General features: G+C 34.9%; 2 non-coding genes across 2 annotated transcripts; both read right to left on the bottom strand.

Annotated features, from left to right (window-relative positions):
• Positions 1–16,337: 16,337 nt before the first annotated feature.
• On the bottom strand, positions 16,338–16,450 carry Trnai-uau. Its single transcript has 2 exons — positions 16,413–16,450; positions 16,338–16,373 (listed from the first exon to the last, which is right to left on the bottom strand). It is a non-coding gene; the product is annotated as a tRNA-Ile (tRNA).
• Positions 16,451–16,771: 321 nt separating this feature from the next.
• On the bottom strand, positions 16,772–16,883 carry Trnai-uau. Its single transcript has 2 exons — positions 16,846–16,883; positions 16,772–16,807 (listed from the first exon to the last, which is right to left on the bottom strand). It is a non-coding gene; the product is annotated as a tRNA-Ile (tRNA).
• Positions 16,884–25,000: the final 8,117 nt, after the last annotated feature.

Here is a 25,000-nt window from a genome sequence, read left to right as displayed (position 1 = left end):
CCTGGGGTGCCGTTGTTTCTCCTTCCTCTACCCACTGTCTACAGCGTTTGTCATTTCTATAGAGAACAAATTTCTTCTCACCAGTCACTATTCAGTCCTAAAAAGATTCATTCGTGAGACGTGGCAGTAAAGAAGTGTACATATTCACTCTCTGCACACGAATAGACTAGGAAAGTTTGTGAGGAACCTATTGACCCAATTTGCTGACGTTTCCAATTGTACGCAGGTGTCGATGACCAAATCAAAACTTCCCTGCTAGTTCCTCAACAGTTACAATGGCATTTTATTCCACCAGGTTTTGCAGGGCGCCCTCGTCGACCTCTACAGATATTCCAGGACAAGGCTCTTTTAGGCTATAGTTTCCAGCTCGGAATTTCTGGAATCACCGTTCACACTAGCTTACTTTTATCGTCAGATACCCATATCCTGCGTCAATATTTCTCGCACTTTCCGTTATGTTTTTGTCTTCATTGAACTCATAAAGCAAAATATACCGAATATGCTTCTTTGTCACTTCCATTATACCTTTGAAATAATAACTGTTAAAATCGTTCTAAAAATAAGTTAAAGGAAAATTACTACCTGCATGTAGTTATCCCGTCCCTCTCCAACCTTTAGTTCATGTAATAGAAAAAAAACCACATTATTTATGGGATGACCCAATAATATAACACATGATACATTAACAGTTCTATGATGAGTGTAATATAATAGGAACCATTTGTAACTTCTATGATATAGCTTGGAACCGCGATTGCTGTGGTTTGAAATGGGTGTTATAATATGTGTGGGGCATATTGTGTGTCTGTATCTTAAAAAACTAAAATATGTATGGCTTCAAATGAACTGGTATTGGAGGGATTGCAAGTGTGGTTTCTGTCTCCCTCTCTGTCTGTCTGTCTGTCTCTCTTTCTCTCTCTCGCTCTCTCTCTCTCTCTATCTCTCTCTCTCTATATATATATATATATATATGTGTGTGTGTGTATATGTAAAAAAATACAAACTGGGACAAGAACGCAAAACATTTAGAAGACGATACAAAAAACACGGACGGGACATTCGAAGCCTTCAATCTTCAGTCAAGAACCGGATCATCCTCGCAATTTCGGCTGATATATATATAATTTTACTGATTTTACGTAGGTGCACACACTCACAAACACACACATAAATACATCCACACATACATATAAGTTGGAAGGGGTTTGGCATAGTTTCTCCCTCCCAAATTCACTTCGAATGCAATGGGGGAATCTGAGGCTAAATAAGAAGAAAATTACTCAAGATGGGACGCGAAGGATTGCATCTGAAATCAAACGGCTGCAAGCGCACTTCTTAACCAAATAACTCAACCTGCACTATTGTTCAACTGTAGTATTACGCGAGGAAAATAAAACCCTAAGACTTTGCTCCTATAAGCTTCAGGAGACTTATATAAAGCTGATACTTTTGGGTTGACTTTTTACAGAACTTCTAATTCCACCCGCTTCTCTGTTTCTAATATCTTTCTTGTTGTAACTGTTTTCTATTTGATCTTCTGTTCCTGTTTATTTTTCCTTTTTTTTGTTCTTTTTTTGTAATAGACGTTCTGTACGGGAGATGAGTGACAGAGTTGATAGAACTCTGTATAATTGCATTCTCCCAGTTTCTTGTTTTTTTTTTATCTTCGGAATAAGACGCAGGATTACTTATTTTCCAGCCAAGGAAACTTGAGTGACGTGAAATGAAATGCTTTACACAGTGTATCGCCGGGTGGTCGAAACTACTATCTAGCGATCGTGGAGGCAATACCCTACTCAGGCTGCAGGGCTTCAATTATCACACACTACATTTGGTTTTAATTTTAAAAAGAAAAAATAATTCAACACATTTTATCAGCTCGTTGGGAGATTAAAACATCAGGTAGAATATAGTTTCGAACGTCAATTTTTTTTAGATCACCCATGGCGGTGTTCTCTTCATAATTTCGTGATATAAGTATCTGTGTTAGGTCCCTCCAATAGTATTTCTTCATTATACCAATTCCTACAGAATTGATTCTTTACATAGAGAAACATTATTTAGAAATTTTACAACATTTACCTTCTGTTTGTCTTGGCAGGATACGTGCTATGGTCCTCAATAGAATACTTAACATTATTTGCCCAAAGTTTCATACTAAGCTGCGAAAATTAGTATCGATTTATGCAATAAATTATTCGGAATGTATTAGCACTGGCTGTTCTGTAGAGTGTTGGAAATGTTGGCGGTAATAAGTGGTAAATGGAAACAATAAGATTTAGTCATGAAATTCTTCGCTTTCGGTGAAACAATAATAGTTAAGAAAGGATGCTTTATTTTATTACATAACTTGATATCTTGGCCAATTTTAAGATTAAGGATATATTTTATGACAAGCCGTTCTCTAGACATATTATCAAAAGCTGGTTCTGCTCTAAGAACGACTTCGACTATTCAAAATATCATAATTGCTTATTAAGACCAATACTGGTTTATGACTATTTTTCATCGCTGACATAACTTTACGAGACTGGCTTTGTCTGGAACTAGACTCGTTATAAGTGAAATGCCCAAGTCCTGACAACTAGTGATATTATTATACACACGTTGTAAAATAATGTATCAACAATACAAGTCAGTTATTTATTGGATTATGGTTAATGCTTCGTTCTGAACCCAACAAAACACTGTTGTTTTTACCATCTAATTCAATTTTCTGAATATAATTTTCAAACCACGAAATGTGCACCTTTCAGAACTATACCATTTCTCTCTAACTCAATTTGGCAAATGGTTACAGGAAACAAAATACAACAATTCTATTCTAAATAGTTCACATGTTATTGATTAAATCTAATCGTTTGCTACTTCTGCAGGTTTTTACCATTCCTCTCTCAGCATGTTCAGATGTTCGTAGTAATTGTGTCTCTTTCTTAACAATGTATTTGTTATCGTTATATTTCTGCTTTCTCTCTCTCTCGCTTGCTCTTCCGCTTCAGTCTCTCTCTCTCTCTCTCTCGCTCTTTCTATCTATCTGTCTGTCTGTCTCTGTCTCGCCCCCTTTCTCTTCTTCCACATATGTGTTTCTTTCAACTCTTAATTCTTCACTCTTTCCTCTCAATATATTCAAGATTCTCAATTTCTACTGTTCATCTTACCCTAGTTGTCTTCTATTTAATCTTCTTCTTCTTCTTGTTTTAATAATTGACACTCTGTACGGAAGATAAAAGACTGAGTTGATACAGCTCTGAAAAACTTCCATTTCTTTTATTTTATTACATCTCTTTAGCATCACGGTTCAAGTCCAGTCGTGACCACCTATGTTTATTATCCTTCTCTAGTTCGGTTGAATCAGTACAAGTACTTGTATCAATTGTTGCAGTGCCTCTTCTAACTCTTTACAACCCGGGCTCAAATCTTGTCATGGTCAACATTGCTTTCCGTTCTCCATTCGCCCACTCATTTTGATGCCTTAATGCCTATATTAAAAAGATTTCTTATTTTTCCTCTTCTTCTCCTTCCTCTTTTTCTCATTCTTCTTCTTCTTCTTCTTCTTCTTCTTCTTCTTCTTCTTCTTCTTCTTCTTCTTCTTCTTCTCTTCTTCTTCTTCTTCTTCTTCTTTCTTCTTCATCACTTTACTTCGCTCTTCTTCTTCGTCTTCTTCTTCTTCGTCTTCTTCTTCTTCGTCGTCGTTGTCGTCGTTGTCTTCTCTTCCTCCTTTTTTCTTCCTCCTCCTCTTCTTCTTCTTACTACTACTACTATTACTACTACCACCACCGCCACCACTACTACCACTACTACTACTAGTAGTAGTAGCAGTAGTGGTAGAAGTAGTAGTTATAGTTCTATTATACTTTTATATCATCATCATCATCCTCATCATCATCGTCATCGTCATCATCATCATCATCATCATTATCATCATCATCATCATTATCATCACCATCAGCAGCTGCAGCAGCAGCAGCAGCAGCAGCAGCAGCAGCATCTATGTGGCTGGTGCATAATTATTGCGGTTGGTTTGTTTTTTCAACAAATTTTATTCAACAAAAACAATAACAATATTTAACAAAAAACATCTTTAAATGACGGTCTGACCGTCTGCCAAGCAAATGTGAAGCAGTGATTGAAGTAGAAAGTGAATATGCTCCGGAATAATCATTCAAAGATGTTTTTGTTACATGTTGTTATTGTCTTTGTTGAATAAAATTTGTTGAAAAAAAATAAAGCCGCAATAATTATGCACCAGCCGAGTACATCATCATCACCATCATACGACTCGACTGCTCCGGCTTTTCGAATAACTTATTGTATTTTTCCATATTCTTTAAAAATAATATGCAATTTTAATTTCTTTACATTTCATTTTTTTTTCCTCTTTCAAGACAGCTAAGGCTGTTTTTCTTCTTTTATTGTACTCTTTGTTTGTTTGTGCTATTGTTTGTTTGTTTGTTTCTCTTATCCGATCTGATTTAAATTTTGTCATCTTCAATTATTAATCCGTAAGAAATATGCAATAGTTTACAATACAGCGAGAAATATCAAAATATTTTGATAAACATATAATTAGAAAATTGATTTCTTCTCTACACCTAATTCCGTTTTTAATCCATCTCTAAGCAGTATTTGTTTGCAAGAAAGAAATCTTCAGTTCTATCCTGTCATTGCCCTTAGGCACATATACATCTTTTGTTGCTAATGCATGCTCTGACTCTGACTGCGAAATAAACTTATAATTGAGTTCAACAGGATGTAACTCCCATTTAGTTTGTTCGTGTGCTAATTACTGCGGTGCATGTTCCTTTCACGTCGCCGTTTTGTTCTTGCAGCGTTTTCTGGTTGTTGTTTTTCTTTATTGTTGTCATTATAGCTATTGTCATTATTGTTGTTGTTGTGGTGGTTGTTGTTTTTGTTGTTGCTGTTGTTTGTTTTCCTTAGAATTGTACTCGGAATCAAAATTAACAACGAAACAATGAGTTCAAAAAAAAATAATTTAATGTTTCAGTACTTTCTATAGTTACAGCTGTTTCTTTTATGTAATAAATAATAATAATAATAATAAGAAGAAGAAGAAGAGAAGAAGAAGAAGCAGAAGAAGAAGAATAACAGCAACAATAATGATGATGATGATGATGACGACGATGATGAGGATGATGATGATGACGATGAAGATGATGATGATGATGATGATAATGTTGACGATAAAAATAATACTAATAATAATAATCATAATGATAATAATCATAATGATGATGATGATGATGATGATGACAATGACAATAATAATAATAACAACAACAACAATAATAAAGATTATGATGATAATAATAATAATAATAATAACAACAACAACAACAACACAACAACAATAATAATAATAATAATAATAATAATAATAATAATAATAATAATAATAATATAATAATAATAATAATAATAATAATAGCAATGCCCAGCTAGCAACAAGGCATGCGATAAGGAAGAAAGGGAAGTCGATAGATATGACAGGTTACCTTGGGGAGTAAAGCAGTTTTGGTCGATGAAAAAGGTGGTTATAGTACCAATAAATGTCAGAGCCCTAGGAACAGTGAGCAAAAATATTGAGAAGAACGTGGAACAAATAGGGGCTGCAATAAGGGTGGAGCACGTGCGGAAAACAGCACTGATTGGAACCGCTCGAATACGCCGGAAGGTGCTCGAAAAATGAGAGATGTTACCTTAGTTCAATGGTAGTGAAGAGTTGACTCTGTAGTACATTTCCAGCGTTAGAAGATGTGAAAGGCAATGATAATAATAATAATAACAACAACACTAATAATGATAATCTTTTCTACTCTAGGCACACGGCCCTTGGGGGGAGAGGCCAGTCGATTATATCGACCTCAGTACGCAACTGGTACTTAATTTATCGAAAAAGCGTTGAACACAATGAGAAACGAAAACATAAAAACAAAAACATAGAAACGAACTTTTTTCTAACAACGAAAAAAAAACAAACAGCGAAACGAAACATACAACATAAAGAATATTCCCCTTTTTCAGTTGTCCCTGTTTCAACTACTCCACGTTTTGAAGTGGTAGAATAAGTACCAGGCTTACAAAAAATAAGTCCTGGGGTCGATTTCTTCGACTACAAAAAACATTTTAAGGCGATGCTCCAGCATGTCTGCAGTCAAATGACTGAAACAAGTAAGAGAATAAAAGAATATATATGAATATTATGTTATTTCATTCTTTTTCTTTTTTTGCTTCATGGATTATCTTACATATTTTATCCTGGTAGATCATTGGACGCTGTTGCATGAACCTTGTGCATGAACCTGTTAAATTTTTTTTACTAAGAAACGTAATGCTCTGCGGTTCTTTTACGCATTCGAATTACGTCCTGAAATATCTGGGCGAGATCATGTTATTTTTACTTCTCAGGATTCCTTTACTGTTCATTTTATCCATCCCCCTCTCTTTTAATATCCCCGTTTATAGCAATCCATACGCTGTCCACACTTATCTCTAAAAAATATTCCCTTTCTGCTCTGGCGCTTATATCCCTTTTATTTTATCGTATTTTTACCACATCTTGGATTTCAAAAGAATTATATCTATGTTCAAAGCAGTGATACCACTTACGTAACGTAGAATTCTTTATGATTTATCAAGGATCTCTTGTCTAAGACATTTTGATTTCGGGTTCTTTATTCTCTTAGATTTCTCTATAGTCCTTGTCTCTTTATTTCCCTTGCCATTTTCCATTTGTTTTTGTTTCTTAGTAGCGTGATATTTGTCTTATGTTGTCGGTCACCTTGAGTTCTGAAAGCTGTTTCTACTTTCATTCTCTTCATTTCTCTGTGTTTTTCTTAAGGAGAAGATTTGACGAAGTATCTAATTTCCTTCGTGACTACTGTGGTCGCAGCATAGATAAGTTTTATTGTTTTCTATCGCGCTGGTATTAATGCTTAGTATCTAAATCCAGTATATAATGGCCTAACATGCGTTTCTTGTTTTTTTCTTATCGTATCGTTAAAGTTTATCTTTGAGGGTGTGTTTTCGTTGTTCCATGAAAAGATCTATCGATTTGAATTCTTTTCGCATTTAACATTTGTAACTTTAGCTCTCTGTCTCTCTCTTTCTTCATTCTCTCCCTCTTTTACTTTATTCTCTCTCTCTCTCTCGTGTCCCTCTTTTCGTTAGTATAGTTTTCTTTGAGGTTTGATTGTTTAGTATGATGTGAAAATACTCGCATTTGATTTCATTATTTTTCTATATTATTTCAACGTTCGTTGCATCAGCATCATTATTATCATCCTCATCGTTATTGCCTCAAGATCTAAGGTATACAGAGATGGCCATCTGGATTCTATGGCGATCACAAAACTTTCCTGATCGGGATACCATTCCTTAGCAGACCTACTCATTTTCAGCTGAGTGAAGTGGAGCAATATATACTCTGAGGCGAATAAAAGATTATTATTACTATTATTATTATTATTATTATTATTATTATTATTAGTAGTAGTAGTAGTAGTAGTAGTAGTAGTAGTAGTAGCAGTAGCAGTAGTGGTGGTGGTGGTGGTGGTGGTGGTGGTGGTGGTGGTGTAGTAGTAGTAGTAGTAGTAGTAGTAGTAGTAGTAGTAGTAGTAGTAGTAGTAGTAGTATCATTATTATTATTGAGTGAGAGAGCAGTGACACTGGGTTACGATATACGAAGCTCAGTTTACCCATCATGACTACCCGTCTGATAAGGGTACACCAAGCACATGCATCACAACCATGTGTGCGCGACATGGTTATCTCATATCAAGATAAACAGCTCATGTCCTTGCAGGTGAGGCCCAGTTAGAATTTTCATCTGTTGGTATTGATACATCGATTAAAAGGCATTTTTTCTTGCTGATCTCTTATAACTATATCTGACATCTTAGCCTTGATTTCTCTATTTTTTTGTATTGGCATATCCCAGGATATGGTTACTTTCTCATTTTCTGTGACCCTTCTGAGATGTGCCCTTACTATCTTTTTTCTGTTGTTATTCCATCGTGTTGGCATAGCTTCTAGTGTATACAGGCCCCAACTCTGTCGTGTCTGTGAATATATTCCTTCTTAGCCAGGACTGAGCAGCCAGTATTATCATTATTATTATTGATGTTGTTTTTGTTGTTGTTGTCGTTGTTGTCACTGTTGTCTATATTTCATTTCCTTCGTCAATGCGGTGCGTCGTAACAACTACACTCCAACACTTATGTAAACCTGATACCTGCAAAATAACGGGAATCATAAACCATCGACTGCGGATGTTACGTGATAAAGTGGAGATATCGCCAAGCTGAGTAAAATGGAAATAATATATTAGAGAGATCTGCAATAATAATCATGTTTAGGATATACATACATACACATATATATATATATGTATATATATATATATATATATATATATATTATATATATATATATAATATATATATATATATATGTATGTATATATATATATATATATATATATATGTATGTATGTATATATTGATCTTTATGCATGAAATAATAAGATGTAGAGATGTGTCTTTGTGCTGCCAGAAATTACAGTGGACACGTTAATAAGTGCTGAAGATTGTTTAGCAACTAGATGTTGTAACTAAGAATTATAACTAGCAGAACAGTGAAAAATTGGAGTTCTAATTAGTATCGTCTGCCATCAGTTTAAGAATAAATTAATGAATAATTGAAAAGAGAGGATAATTAGAGAGGCATTAATTAGAGATGAAAGACAATGTGTCATTCCATAGACAATGCCAGCACAACACAAATATAGCTTCTTCAGACAAACGAATGTTAGAAAGTGCTTTACAAAGAACATTGCAAAAGGGGGGAAATGATAAACTATAAAGCATTAAGCACTGGATACGTATATTTGTAACTAACCAATAAAGGATACTCTACATGGTCATTTGAGCCGCTAGATATGGCAGTGAAGTCATCCTTAATATAACACGTTATAGTATGATACTTTATGCTGAGATAAAAGACGGGATGATCATGGCTGGAATATCTTTCATCAGGGGTATTTTCAATCCTAGACTATTACAAAATATTTACTATTTGGTGATTCTAAATGCTTGCTATATGTATAAGAAATTGACTAAGAAATTGCTAAGTATAATCAAAGTTGAAAATCTGCTAACCTTACAAGATTACTTGCAAATTACGGAGTTCCCCTGATCATTTGTCTTATAAAAATTTGCAGCTAGAATAGGCGTAGGAGTGGCTGTGTCGTAAGTAGCTTGCTTATCAGCCAAATGGTTCCGGGTTCAGTTCCACTGCGTGGAACTTTGGGCAAGTGTCTTCTACTATAGCCTCGGGCCGACCAAAGTCTTTTAAGTAGATTTGGTAGACGGAAACTGAAAGAATCCCGTCGTATATATGTATGTATGTGTGTGTAAGTGTGTTTGTCCCCGCCAACGTCGCTTGACATCCGATGCTGGTGTATTTACGTCCCCGTAACTTAGCAGTTCGGCAAAAGAGCCGGATAGAATAAGTACTTGGCTTACAAAGAATAGGTCCTGGGGTCGATTTGCTCGACTAAAGGTGGTGCTCCAGCATGGCCGCAGTCAAATGACTGAAACAAGTAAAAGAGTAAAAGTGAGAGTAGAATGTTTAAAGGATGTTCGGACATCTAAGATGCACTCCAAATCCAGCAGCACATATTCAGGGAATAGGTTTTAAGTTCATTAAAGGATGTAATATTCTGTTGTGTCTGGGGAGAGTCATTCTCTTTTAGTGCCTTAATATTAAACACACTCACCGGTAAAATTTCCACTTATTTTTTTTTTCTAAAATTTTCGTTGCGTCTTGCAACCTTTTCAATAGACTTGATTCTGTCCGTTATTTATACTGCGTTCCCTTTTGAAAAGGTTGCAAGATGCAACGAAAATTTTAGAAAATAAAAATAAGAAATAAGTGGAAATTTTACCGGTGAGTGTGTTAAATAATAAGGCACTAAAAGAGAATGACTCTCGCCAGACACAACAGAAAATGCTTCAACACACGAACTCATATAAAGAATCTTGCAAACCAAATCCAAAAACGAAAGATGTAATATTAAATGCAATCTAGCATTTCACTACAAAACAGTAAAAAGTACCTTAGTTTTAAAGGGTGCAATGTTAGTTGTTGGGGTGGGATTAGGCTATTACATAGACCCCTGTTTTCAGCTGGTACATATCTTATCGATTCTGAAATGGTGAGAGCAAAGGTCAACAATTACAGAATTTGAACTCAAAACGTACAAAACGGACAAAATGGCGGTAAGCAACTTTTTCGACATTCGAGCTCGCTACCTTCCAGAGCGGACAAGATAACACGAAGGATTTAATCGTACAGGGTTAACACAGGATATTCCGTACGAAACAGCAGAAATTGACAAACAAAATGGTTTTCGGAAACTGGAGCGTGATAAGAGGGATACGATGTGGAAATAAATATGAATTAAATAGGTGGCCATTATCTATAAGAAACTCGCAACCAATGACGTACGAAGGCAAAAATAAAAATCAGGAAATCAATAAAGAAACTTTAGATATCATTAAACTGCCAACTTCTTAACAAAAGTACATCCTTCCTGTTCAATAACACTGATGGTGACTAAGATAATGCAGATGATGATGATGATGGTGAGGGTGATGTTGATGATGGTGATGATGGTGATGGTGGTGGTGGTGGTGATGATGATGATGATGATGATGATGGTGATGATGATGATGATGATGATGGTGGTGGAGGTGGTGGAGGTGGTGTTGGTGGTGGTGGTGGTGTTGAAGGTGGTGGTGGTGATGATGATGGTGATGATGATGATGATGATGATAAGGATGGTGATGGTAGTGGTGATGGTGGTGGTGATGATGATGATGATGGTGACGATGATGGTGATGATGATGGTAATGGTGGTGATGATGGTGATGGTGGTGATGATGGTGATGATGGTGATGGTGGTGATGATGATGGTGATGATGTTCATGATCATGAGCATGATGATGGTCGTGATGGTGGTTTTGGTGGTGTTATTGAGATATAAGCTTATTAGAAATCCATGGCAACAGAGCAAATATATTCTTGATAGAGCGAATTAAACATTCGAAATTCGCAATATTATGACTACTAGCTGTATCTCTGATTTTTCTTTTTAAAAACCATAGTTATAAAATTGTAGTTTTTAGGTGTTTATCTTTATTTTAACTTAGACACCTATCGCTTTTTTTTTCTACAAATGTTACAAAATTTTTCCATCTTTTATGACGATATATTTTTGCAGTGAATCGGAAATTACACCCTTATATGAATATCTATATCTGCCTATCTGTCTGTCTGATGACAGCAGTAGCATTTGTCATCCTGGTGGCAGCGACTGAACTAGTGATGCTGGTGTCTTTGATGTTGTTACTGGTCTTGGAGAGATTGTAATTCCCCCATCGAAAATAAGATTCTTTTTGGCAAACAACAGCTTTTTTCTTGTCCTTTTGTGGGAGTGGCTGGGTGGTAGGTAGGTTGCCGTATGGTTCCAGGTTCAGTCCTACTGCGTGGCACCGTGGGCAAGTGTCTTCTACTAGAGCCTCGGCCCACCAAAGACTTGTGAGTGGATTTGTTAGACGGAAACTGAAAGAAGCCCGTCGTACATATGTATATATATGTGCGTGTGTGTGTGTTTGTGTGTCTGTGTTTGTCCTCCCACCAACATCGCTAGTAAACCGATGCTGGTGTGTTTACGTCCCCGTAACTTAGCGGTTCGGCAAAAGAGTCCGGTAGAATAAGTAATAGGCTTACAAAGAATAAGTCCTGGGGTCGATTTGCTCGACTAAAGGCGGTATTCCACCATGGCCACAGTCACATGACTGAAACAAGTAAAAGAGTGAAAAAGTAAACCATGCTGGCTTATTTAGCTTTCGATAAATCCTCACACACAGCACTCTGTCCTTCATATCCTTACACCTCTTTGGACAATCACAAACTCTCTTAGTTCCAATTCCATTCGCTTTTCAGTTGTCCTTCTTTTATCCTGTAACTTATTAACCAACTTTTAGTCAGCAAACGTCTTCCATTTTTTGATAGCATCTTACAACTCAACGCTTTTGCATTCTCTCTCTTTTTCTCTATCTTTCTCCCCCCTTCTCTATCTCTCTCTTTCTTGTTGTTTTTCTCTCTATCTCTCACTTTCTCACACTCTGATTTTGACCTATAACTCTCACACCCCTCTCTCTCTCTCTCTCTCTTTCTTTTCTTCACTCTCTTATTCTCACCCTCTCTCCTTTCTGTTTCTCTATCATTCTCTTCTATCACACTCGCCTTCTTTTCTCTCTCTCTCTCTCTCTCTCTCTCTCTATCACACTCGCCTTCTTTTCTCTCTCTCTCTTTCTCTCTCACTCTCTATATCCCACTTTCTTTTTCTCCCTGTAGTCAGTCTCTTTCTCTGAGTCTCTTTCTCTAAATCTCTTTCTCTATCCCACTTTATCGTTCTTTCACTTTCACTTTCTTCCTGTTTTTTTTTTATCTCTTTCCCTGTCTCACTTTATTACTCCCTCTCAAACTTTCTTCCTCTGATTTCTCTTTTTCCGCTATCTTCTTCTCTCCCTCCCTATCTCTCTCCCTTTCTCTCAAACACACACGGACACACAAATTCTACTTTCTCTCTCCTTCACACACACACAAACACAATCTTTCCTCGTCCTTCATCTACTCTTTCTGCCATTTGTCTATTTCCCCTCTGTCTGTCTTTGCCCGAGGTGTATATCTTTGTTGTGCATACATTTATTTACTTGTTTGTGCTGATTATTATTCAATTGTATACGCGTTGTTTTAGCTTATCCTACGTCTACGTCTGATGCAATTTTAGTAAGATTTTTTCCAGATATATTCTGAAAGTTATTTACATCTATAAGTATGTGTGTGTTTGTGTTTATATACATATATTTGTATATGAATTAGTTTCCATCTATTTCTGTTTCCATAGATTCGACGTTTCTGACAGGATATTCCCTCGTTAGGCTGTAGTTAGTCCTATCAAACGGGGAAACTAAAATGCATATACGTTTTCCTTTCCTTCATCGATTGTATGAAGTTCTGTCTCTCTCTATCCTCTTTTTATATGCGTGTATGTATGCCCGTATGTATGTATGTATCTAAGTATGTATGTATGTATCTAAGTATGTATGTATGTATATATGTATATATGTACGTATGTATACATGTATGTATGTAAATATGTATGTATGTATGTATGTAAATATGTATGTATGTATGTACGTAAGTCTTTATGTACGTATGTATCCATGTATCTGTGTGTGTATACACATATATGTATATCTATCTATTTAGCAATCTATATATTTATCTGCCTATGTATCTATCTATAAATATATATATATGTGTATGTGTTTGTGTGTGTGTCTGTGTGTGTATATGTATGTATATCTATTTTTCTATTTATCAATCTATCTATCTATCTACCTATCTATCTATCTATCTATCTATCTATCTATCTATCTATCTATCTATCTATCTATCTATCTATCTATCTATCTATCTATATATTTATATATCTATTAATCTATCTATCTTTCTACCTATCTATTTACCTATCTATCTATCTATCTATATATCTATCTATCTATCTCTCTATCTATCTATGTGTCTATCTCTACCCATTTTTCCTCTGCTTTCAGACGTAAATTACTTGTTTTTTTTTTTGTCTTTTATTATTTAATTTTGTTTTGTTTTTTCTTGTTTTGTTTTTTCTTTGCTTTGAGATGAGACTTAGAGAAGAGTAGATGAAAATCAATTTAATGTTGACATCCGGTGAGGTGATTTAGTTCATGGTATATTTTTCGCAATTTTGTCTGTATTTCGTTTAAAGTACGCATTATCCTTATTACTCCGGGTCGGATAATGTGGTTATATATGTTGTTATATTTGTTGTTTTTTCTTCTCTCTCATCATGGATTCCATATTTTCAGAGTAGGTTATATGTGTGTGTCTGTGCGTGTGTGAGTGTGTCTGTTGGTGTGTCTGTGTGTGTATGTGCGTGAATAAGTATGATACAAGGAAAGAATGTTTAGAGCATACACACACACACACACACACACAGTCATGTGTATATATATGTAGTTTTATAAGCATGTGTATGTGACCATGCGTGTATGCATATATGTGTATGTATTATGTATATCTACGCATGTATATATAACTCAGTTATGCATATTACAGTGCAAAAATATGCATATAGTATATACGGATATCATAAAATTTATTCATATATATACATATATATATATATATATATACGAGGGGCTTCTTTCAGTTTCAGTCTACCAGATATACTCAAAAGGTTTTGATCGGGCCGAGACTATAGTAGAAGACACCCACATAAAGTGTCCCACCGTGGGACACAACCTGGAATCATGTGCTGGGAAAGCAAATTTCTTGCCACACAGCCACTCCTATATACATTAATAACAATGTGTATATACATACACACATACATACATATATATGTATGTATATATAGATTTATATACATATACATATGTATATATACATATATATATATATATTTGCGTGTCTATATTTATATATACATATATACATGTGTGGTGTGTATACATTTATAAAAATATGTATATATGTAAATATACATACATACATACATGTCTTTAGAAAAATGTGTATGTATATGTGTTTATATATACCCATAAACATCTGTGTATATGAACATTTATACATTCATATACAAACATAGAAATCTATCATTGAAATATATATATATATATATGAGCATGTCTAGATAAGCAACTACGTGCATGAGAATACATACATGCATGCATCCATCCACCCATCCATCCATCCATCCATACATACATACATACATACATACATACATACATACATACATACATACTTATATACATACATATATATATATATATACATACAAACAAAAACACCCTGTTGATGTTCAAAGTCCAATGAAGGTGCCTTGGAACTAGGTTAGAAACCAGTTCTTTCTATAATATGCCGAGAAATCTCGAAATAAACTGAGTAATGACATACATTCATTCGTATATGCACACTCACTTACAGACGCACAAAAGGAGAGGTGAGTGGCGTATTCCAAGATGCTCATGATCTTAAAAGACGCTGTCGTTATTTTTCTTTTCCTTGTTCCTAGACGTTTATTTTATTTTTCCTATGCAGTAATAACCATTAAGTTGTCTCTATGTTTCAACAACAGTCTCCGCATTCCATTGTACAATGGAAATGTTTATTTATACTTATAAGTACATTTTTCTTTCTCTTTTTATAAAGAATTAGCAAAAACAAAGAAGTGGCTAAGAAAACGTCTCGTAGTGTCTTAGCTGTGTGTCTTCTTTGCTTTTTCGTTCTGTTACTTGTTTTCGTCATTGTATTGCGGCCAAGCTGGATCCCGTCTTGAAGAGTTTTCGTCCATCGAATCGTGATTATTTCTTTGAAGTCTATTCTATCGGTCTCTTGTGCCCGGCCTGTAAGCTGCGAAGCGATGGTGGGGACAAGCACAAACACACTATGACATTAAGATGCGCGCACACACACACACACACACACAAATATACGTACATGTACACAAATATTTAATACATAAATACACACGCACATACACACATACACACACACACACATATATATATATATAAACAATTGCAGCGTGGAAGGTGTTTGTAAGCCATTTAAGAAACACACAAAAGCCGTTCGATTCACTTCAACATTTAAGTTTAATTTGTCAAAATATTTTCATCGCTTTAAGACCGCGACCTGTTCACTAACAAAAATCCGTGCTGCATCTGAACTGTTACTTTCTCAGTGAACAGGTCGCGGATTTTAGCGACGAAAATATTTTGACAAATTAAACTTAAATTTTGAAGTGAATCGAACGGCTTTTGTGTGTTTCTTAAATGACTTATAAATACCTTCCACGCTGCAATTGTTTTCGTTTCAGCACACGATCTCAGATCAAATTACTTGCTATGCGAGTACATCTCCGTATATATATATATATATATATATATATATATATATATATATATATATATACATATAGATATATATATATCACATAAGATATATATATATATATATATGCATCTATATCTATCTATTTACCTATCGGTCTATTAATCTATCTATATACACACATACATACACATATATATGTATCCACACAAACACACACACATTCATATAATAAAATTTTTTTAAATAATAATAATGAAATTATTGTATACAGTGATCAGGTTCACAACAAATTAAAAAAGAGATACCGCTGCCCCGGGTGAGGCTCGAACTCACAACCTCCGCATATCTCCCGACTTGTGATATAACACAAGGAAGGTACTGTCTATAAGTACGGCGCGCTAACCGATTGTGCTACCGGGGCAGACACAAATGTCTATATATTATATATATATATATATATAACACACACACACCACACACATATATAATATATATATATATACATATAGTAATATATATATACATAAGTATATCTATATATATATATATATATATATGCATCTATATCTATCTATTTACCTATCGGTCTATTAATCTATCTATATACACACATACATACACATATATATGTATCCACACAACACACACACACATTCATATAATAAAATTTTTTTAAAAATAATAATGAAATTATTGTATACAGTGATCAGTTCACAACAATTTAAAAAAAAGAGATGACCGCTGCCCCGGGTGAGGCTCGAACTCACAACCTCCGCATATCTCCCGACTTGTGATATACACAAGGAAGGTACTGTCTATAAGTACGGCGCGCTAAACGATTGTGCTACCGGGGCAGACACAAATGTCTATAATTTTAATATATATACACACCCACAGCACACATATATATTATATATAATATACACATATTATATATATATATATATATATATATATAATATATATATATATATATATAATATATATATATATATATATATAGTAATTATAACAACAATCCTTGTAGGGAATTTATAAAATTTTAATGTGTCGCTACGCGCGTTTTTACGAGTCACGTGTCTCTTAAGATCACAATTTGTATTCCTGAGCTGATTACAGTATAGTTCGTAGTATCCATTAGCATCGGGTAGATGATCAATATGTATATATGTGTGTGTGAATGCGTGTATATGTATGTATATATATATAGATAGATAGAGATAGATAAGTATATGTAAATATATGTATATATATGTATATGTATGTATGTATGTATGTATGTATGTACGTATATATGTATATGACAGGTTTCTTTCTGCCTATTCAATCCATTCACAAGGCTCCTGTCTGCCCGTTCTATAGTAGAATCCTGCTGACCAAGGTGCCTCGCAGTGGGAGTGAACGCGTGATAATGACATTGGGAAGCAAATTTCTTACCACGTGGCATACCTGCACTTATATTCACCTTGTGATTTCAAATATTTGTTGCACAGAGTTCACCATATTGCATTTATAGTATCGTTAATATTGATGCAACATCTATACTTTTGTTCATTGAAATCTGTGTATCTCCCCTGACAAAATTTTGGCCTGTAGATGACTTTTGTATTGAACTCTGTCACTATTAAGACCGGATATATGGTCCTCCTCTCTATCTCAGTATATATATATATATATGCAAAAAAAATGTCTAAAGAAAATAGGTATTTAAATAAATTTTAATGTCATGATTAGCGAAAGCGAAACCGGTCGACAAACACAATATATTAAAGCTATGTAAAGTATGTTAAGTTTTCTTCTTTAATTTTTATATATATATACGTACATGTATGCAGTATGAGTATATATGTGTATATAGTTATATATATATATATATATATTATATATATATATATATATATATATATATATTATAATATATATATACATATTATATATAACATTATATACACACACACCATAGCTATACATATATAAATACAAATACATATATATATGTGTGTGTGTATTATTTAATAGTAGTTTGACTCGAATCTAAAAGAATTAGAGTTTCGTAGGTTCGTAGAAGGAAGTTACCTCTTCAGGTATGTATATATGTATACGCATGTGGATAGACAGACATACAGACAGACAAATAGATAGATAGATAAATAGATAGATAGATAGATAGATAGATAGATAGATAGATAGATAGATAGATAGATAGATAGATAGATAGATAGATAGATAGATAACTTTCTTTATTGGCCACATAGGACTGAACACAGAGAGGACAAATACAAATGTAGACCTTTTCTTTTCGAAGGTGAAAAAGAAAGAGGGAAAAAAACAGAAAAAAGTAAAATTCCGATCAAAAGGGTCGGGAAGAGAAAAGGCGATTAAAAGAGATCATGTATCACAGAAGAAATGTTTAAAATGTAAAAAGCAAGATTAGGTTTATCCGTGGAAAGAAAAGCCTACGGAAAAGACCACGGTAACCTCAGGCAGAGAATGAATAAACACATGAGAGCAAAGTGCTCTCTCTCTCTCTCTCTCTCTCTCTCTCTCTCTCTCTCTCTCTCTCTCTCTCTCTCTCTCTCTCTTTTCGATTTACAGGATTTATGTTCACAGTGGTTTCGCCGCTCGCACGCACCATCTTTGCTACAGTCAACCACCTTTTCTTGAAACTTTCACGAGACAAAACCTGCCTCTCTAGAAGTATATAGAAGAATAATTATACTTTAAAATAAGAATTTGTTCCATTTTGACAAGTTACAATAGTTGTGTATTTGTGAAATTAGAATTTATATCCCTTCTCTGCGGGCAGTCGAAGCGTCGTTACAATGAATCTGTTGTATTTGAAATTAAAACTTCCTGGTGATTTCAACACGTCTGAAACGATCGCGACAGAACAAAATGAAGAGGCGAAAAAAATTATTTGTTTGGAATGTTATATGAACCATACTGAAACACGATGTGTAATCGATAGTATTATAATTACCTACTAAACACGATATGTCATACTTTTCGACACAGCCGTATATAAACTAACACGAACCCCTAGAAACAGTAAATGTTAACTATTAACCCCTTTCTCTCTCTCTCACACACCACTCTCTTTCTCTCTGTTTCTCTCTCTATGCCATTTAAGCAAAAGAATCGATTAGATTTTCTCCATGTTGGAGAATTTACTACTAACACACGTAAAGAATACCATTTTCCTATAATAAAAATACGTTCGAGAGTCAACCATATCGGAAATTATAATTAATTCCCAAGACATATTTATGCTTCTACATGGAATGGACTGTACTAATATGAGAAGAGTTATAGGAAATTTCAACTAAAATATTTTCCCCGTAGGATATTACCGTTAAGAAAGATGGTGTTTCCGTTGCAAGTTAAATACAGCTCATCTGGTATTAGCTTCTACGCCATAACACTTAGTCTGTTAAAATAGGAACACTTCAGCAGCACATTAACTAAACAGTAACATTTCAAGAAAGAATTACCATCAATAATATTGGTTACTTAGCCACAAGTTCGGAGAGTTAAAGGTAGGGAAATGCGATTAACTAACGTCATAAATTATGCAAACTAGTTGTATCTGAAAGTAAGACTCAAAATATGTAGGCATATTTCTGACATCGATCATATAATTTTATATGTAAAGAGAACTAAGTGTATGTGAAACAAATCATTTGATTTAATCAGCCAAGTGATTACGAATGCAGTCATAGTGAAGGTGCGTGGCTAAGTGGTTAGGGATTTCGGCTCATGGGTTCGATATCTAGTGGGATGTTGTGCCCTTGATCAAGACACTTTATTTCACGTTGCTTCAGTTTACTCAAATGAGAAAATGAATAGTACCTGTATTTCAAAGGGCCAGCTTTGTTTTACCTTCTGTGTCACGCTGTGACTGTTTGAGAACAACAATAAGGGTACATATGTCTGTGGAGTGCTCAGCGACTTGCACGTTAATTCCAGAAGCAGACTGTTCCCTTTATAGGATCCATTAAAACCCTTGTCATCACAACCGACGAAATGCCAGTGTAATCATAGCATTCATATGGTTAATTAAGTTATAATTACATATATTAGAGTGAATATTGCAACGAGCTAATTTGCTAGTTGCCGAAACCAATATTTAGCTGCCCTAACAAAAAAATTCTTAGATGATATTATTATAGGCTCCTTTTAATTAATAGGTGATTAATTATTAGTATTTAGTCCAGAGACACGTCAATAGCGGAGAGAATATTATACGTCTCATAAAAACAATACTGAGACGTGGTATCTTAATTGATGGAAGAGCCTCAAAGGCCAGAGATGCTGAACATGATCGATATTAACTGTGTATACTTAGCGGATTTATAAGCAAAATAAACACATAAATCAAGTCCCCAAATCTTGTGTCAAGTCCCCAAATCCACTTTTAGTATTTTACTGAGTATTTCTATTGAGTACCACAAGCATGTCTTAAGCGGCAACCATTCTTTTTCTTCATAAATTTCTATGCAAATCTAAACGAAGTATTTTTCATTTTGAGGATAGAAAATGTCAATTCAAAATTATGTGAGGATATTTTTTTGTTAAAATATTATAATTAGTGAATATGGATATCGATTTCAAAGTAAATATTTTTGATGGTTGGTTGTACTAAAATTAAATTTGGCCAAATTGCCCATACGATATTTTCTCTGTGATCACAAATGGATTTATGCACAGAGGCGCAGGCGTGGCAGTGAGGCATGAAGTTTGCTTCGCAACCACATGGTCTCTGATTGAATCCCACTGCGTGGCACCCTGGGGCTGTGTCTTCTATTATAGCTTGGGGCCGAGCAAAGACTTGTGAGAGGATTTGGTAGACAGAAACTGAAAGAACTCTTCTTCTATCTATCTATCTATCTATATCTATATCTATATCTATATATATATACACACACATATATATATACACACATATATATATGTATATATGTGATGGGCTTCTTTCAGTATCCGTATACCAACTCCATCGTCAAAACTTTGGTCGGCCCGAGGGTATAGTAGAAAACACTAGATCAAAGTGCCACGTAGTGAGGCCGAACCCAGAACCATGTGGTTGGGAAAGAATCTTCTTACGAAATAGACACATATATGTGTGAGTGTGCATGCATCTATACGTATACAGATATACATCCACACACACAGATACAAATAGAAATATATGTACGTATAAACGCACACATATATACATATATATACATGTCTGTGTATATGTGTGTGTATGTATGTATGTGTGTATGTATATATTTATGTATGTATGTATGTGCATATCACTCAAAATGATCGAAAACATCTCTTAACAAAGAACTCATGAAATTTGCTAATATCACAGAGTCACGACACAACCCTCGGGATGTGAAATAAGAGATATTGAGAATTTCAAGATTGGTACGTAAATAGTGTCTATTATAAAAGCTAATTAAAACAAAATAAAATAGTGTCTTTAATTACTCAGACACATCATCCTCGTGAAAAGCAAGAGCTAAGTTAGCATACTTTATATAAATATTGATAGAAAGACAGGAAACATTTTAAAACCCGTGTTACGCCTTTCATTTATAGTATATGAAATACATTATGAGTATAAATTATTATAATAATATTATAAATATAATATATTCATAATAGTTATATACACGTAGAGAACCTGTAAGTCACAGTTTAAGAGCCCCTCTTTCTGTGATATCAGTATGAAGTTATTATACATGGTCTGATCAGGAAGTATCCGGGCTGGTCACAGTAACGAAGCTAAAGCACGCAGAGTAAAGCCGCTTGGTACAGATTGACCTGCAACACTGCTGTGCATTCGCTCTAAGAGTTAACGTTCTAGCGTGCTACCGCTGGTTACTGCAGTGCATCGAAGGAAGGTGTGTAGCGTGTGATCGTCGCATCGACCATGAGAGAGAAAGTTGAGTAGAGAATTTGCATCACGTTTTACCAAAAGGTTGGTGATACCTGCTCAGAGGCCTACGCAATGTTGCAGAAAGTGTTCGAAGAGGAGTGTATGAGCGGCACACAAGTGTACAAGTGTAACCACTGAGTTACGGGGACGTAAACACACCACCATCGGTTGTCAAACGATTTGGTGGGGGACAAACACAGACACACAAACGCACACACATAAATATACATGTATACGACGGGCTTCTTTCAGTTTCCATCTACCAAATCCACTCACAAGGCTTTGGTCGGCCCGAGGCTATAGCAAAAGACACTTGCCCAAGGTGCCACACAGTGGGACTGAACCCGGAACCATGTGGTTCGTAAGCAAGCTACTTACCACACAGCCACTCCTACGCCTATACAACAGAATTTCAACTTCAAAACTTCCGTTTATGACTTCTCATTGAAACTACAACTTCTGCATTCGTACTGGAATATACAGATGCGCTTCAGATGGAGACAGCTTCAATAATAGACCCTTCTGCACACTATACACAAGCATATATCGATAGACATAGACGCACGGCAAAAAAAAAACACACAGACACACACACACAAAATACTATTTTGGTCTTTAGTGAGAGCCGGTGTATGCTTGCATGTATGTATGTAGTTTAGTTCTATGTGTGTGTGTTTTCCTATATGTATGTATAGTTCTGTGTATGTATGTTTCCATATATGTATACATGTATGGACTGTAGCGAACTGGCAGAAGATTTCGTATGTTAGACAGAATTCCACGTGTTATTCGTTCTCTTCGAAGCGGGAACGAACCCCGTATCTTCTTGGCTCGCCTGAGGGAAAATTGTAAACAGTCCTGTGGACTCGGCTGCCGGTTTCCCCACAAGAAATATATATGTCTATATTTTACCTGTGAACCCGAAGACTAAAGTACTATTTATTGTTATTGAAGACAGCCGGATTTTTGGTCCCTTTTCTTCGACTTGTATGTGACAAGATAAGACTAGACACCCCTCCAGTATTCCTGAACTCTCATCCTGTTATAATTGGTTGACATCTGAGTTGTAATCCCCATGAAGGGAATTTTGTCTTTCACACATACGATGCTTAAAAAAAATTTTAAAAGGGAGCAATCACGAGCAATAGATTAAGGGCTCTATTCGAGAATCGAGTAAGGAAACTTGCAAGGTAAAGCAAAAAACGGGAAGACATATTTATGATAACTATAATTTTAGAGGATTAAAGAAATGGATTTTGATCATGAAAGGTCTTCTTGTTCTGCAAACACTTCTAGCATTACGCTTATCAATAAAACAAACGTGAAAAGGACAACAGAAGCAAAGCCATTAACTCTAAGTGGAAGACGACAGGCGTTCCTTTGAATAAACACCAACGGTGTAGAGAGAGGAGGCTTGTCCTCATCTCATAAATCTTTCCCAGGCCTGTACATATGCGTGCAGTTGATCAGTGAACGACGGAAGTCCTGCATATACACCAACGTCGAAGTCCATTACGTAATAAGAGTAATATGTATGATAAGTATGAATTACCATTACCAGACACTGCAAAAGCATTACGTAAGGAAATGGCAATAGAGAAAGAAATTCACAAACCATGATGAATGCAACTTGGTTCCGTTGTGAAATTAAATTTTGCAATAATAATAATGATAATAATAATAATAATAATAATAATAATATAATAATAATAATAATAATAATAATAATAATATAATAATAATAATAATAATAATATAATAATGATGATGATGATGATGTAGAGAAGAATTGGTGAGATGAATATCCACCCGCCATGGAAAATGTCATTGCGAAGAACCAATGGAAGTTTAGTATTGAGATGGAATGCCAGATATCACATAATAGGCTTGGCATCATTTTCCATAATATAAATGACACGACTATAATAATCGATATAGTCATACCAAATGGCTATAGTGTTGTGTATGGAATGAGCTAAAATGATGCAAAGAAGTTACACCAGTGTATTAAAACATTGTGGCTGATAACAAATGCGAATTCCTTAATAATTAGAACAAAATATATTATATATATATATCCACATCTGTAATGATATTGATAGATTAGCTTCGGATAGTTGAGCCAACGATAACTCTTCGGAAGAACAGCCAAATATTATTATTCAAGGCAGACTACAAAGTCAATAGAAGACAGAGAAGAGAATATGTAGCAGCCTCAGAAAGAACAATGCTACTGAATCTTACACTATGTTTCAATAACAGCCTCATTTTATGTATCCGTAATGTGACACCACCTTTATGAAACATATCTCGAAATATTGGGTTGTCCGGAAAGTTCGTGCCGTTTTATAGTAGCTTACATTTCGACTTATTTTCGAACATGGTTGAGTCCATAAAATAGGATTTGACTACAGCTCCATTTATAACACAGTTTAAGCTATCTTTTCGTGGAAGAAGGTTTATGTTCCTATAACCTGTGTTAATTCTGTAACCCTTTAAAATGGAAGATAGGAAAGTTCATTTTCGGCACTTGATGCTTTGGAAACCAGACAAAAATTGCTGCAGCTTGGCTGGGATGTGTTACCCCACCCTCCATATTCACCAGATATTCCTCCTTCGGATTTCCACTCATTCAGGTCTCTGCAGAATAAGTCTTAATGGTAAAAATTTCAATTCCTTCGATGACGTAAAATGATACGTTGATGAATTCTTGCCATGAAACCACCTGAATTCTGGGAAGAGGGTATTTTCAAGTTAAAGGAAAGATGGAAACGCTTTGTGCAACAAAATGGTTCATATTTGGTTGATTAAAAATGTAATGGCAAGTATTTATTGACCTTTTTCTTACTTTTAAGAATCGGCAAGAACTTTCCGGACAACCCAATAAAATCAGTAACAATCACAAGAAGAGAACGAGGACAAAGAACGAAAACGGTGCACTTTCCACTGAGATTATGATTGGTTCCTTCCTTTCATCAGACACTTAAATATCAATAGAGAAATACAAAATGGTCAAAAGCATTAGGATTAAGTGAAATCACA

This window comes from Octopus sinensis, linkage group LG12 (genome assembly GCF_006345805.1).
Source record: "Octopus sinensis linkage group LG12, ASM634580v1, whole genome shotgun sequence".
Classification (NCBI taxonomy): Eukaryota; Metazoa; Mollusca; class Cephalopoda; order Octopoda; family Octopodidae; genus Octopus; species Octopus sinensis.
The sequence above is the reverse complement of the archived record's forward strand: the minus strand, read 5'-3'. Positions and strand labels throughout refer to the sequence as shown.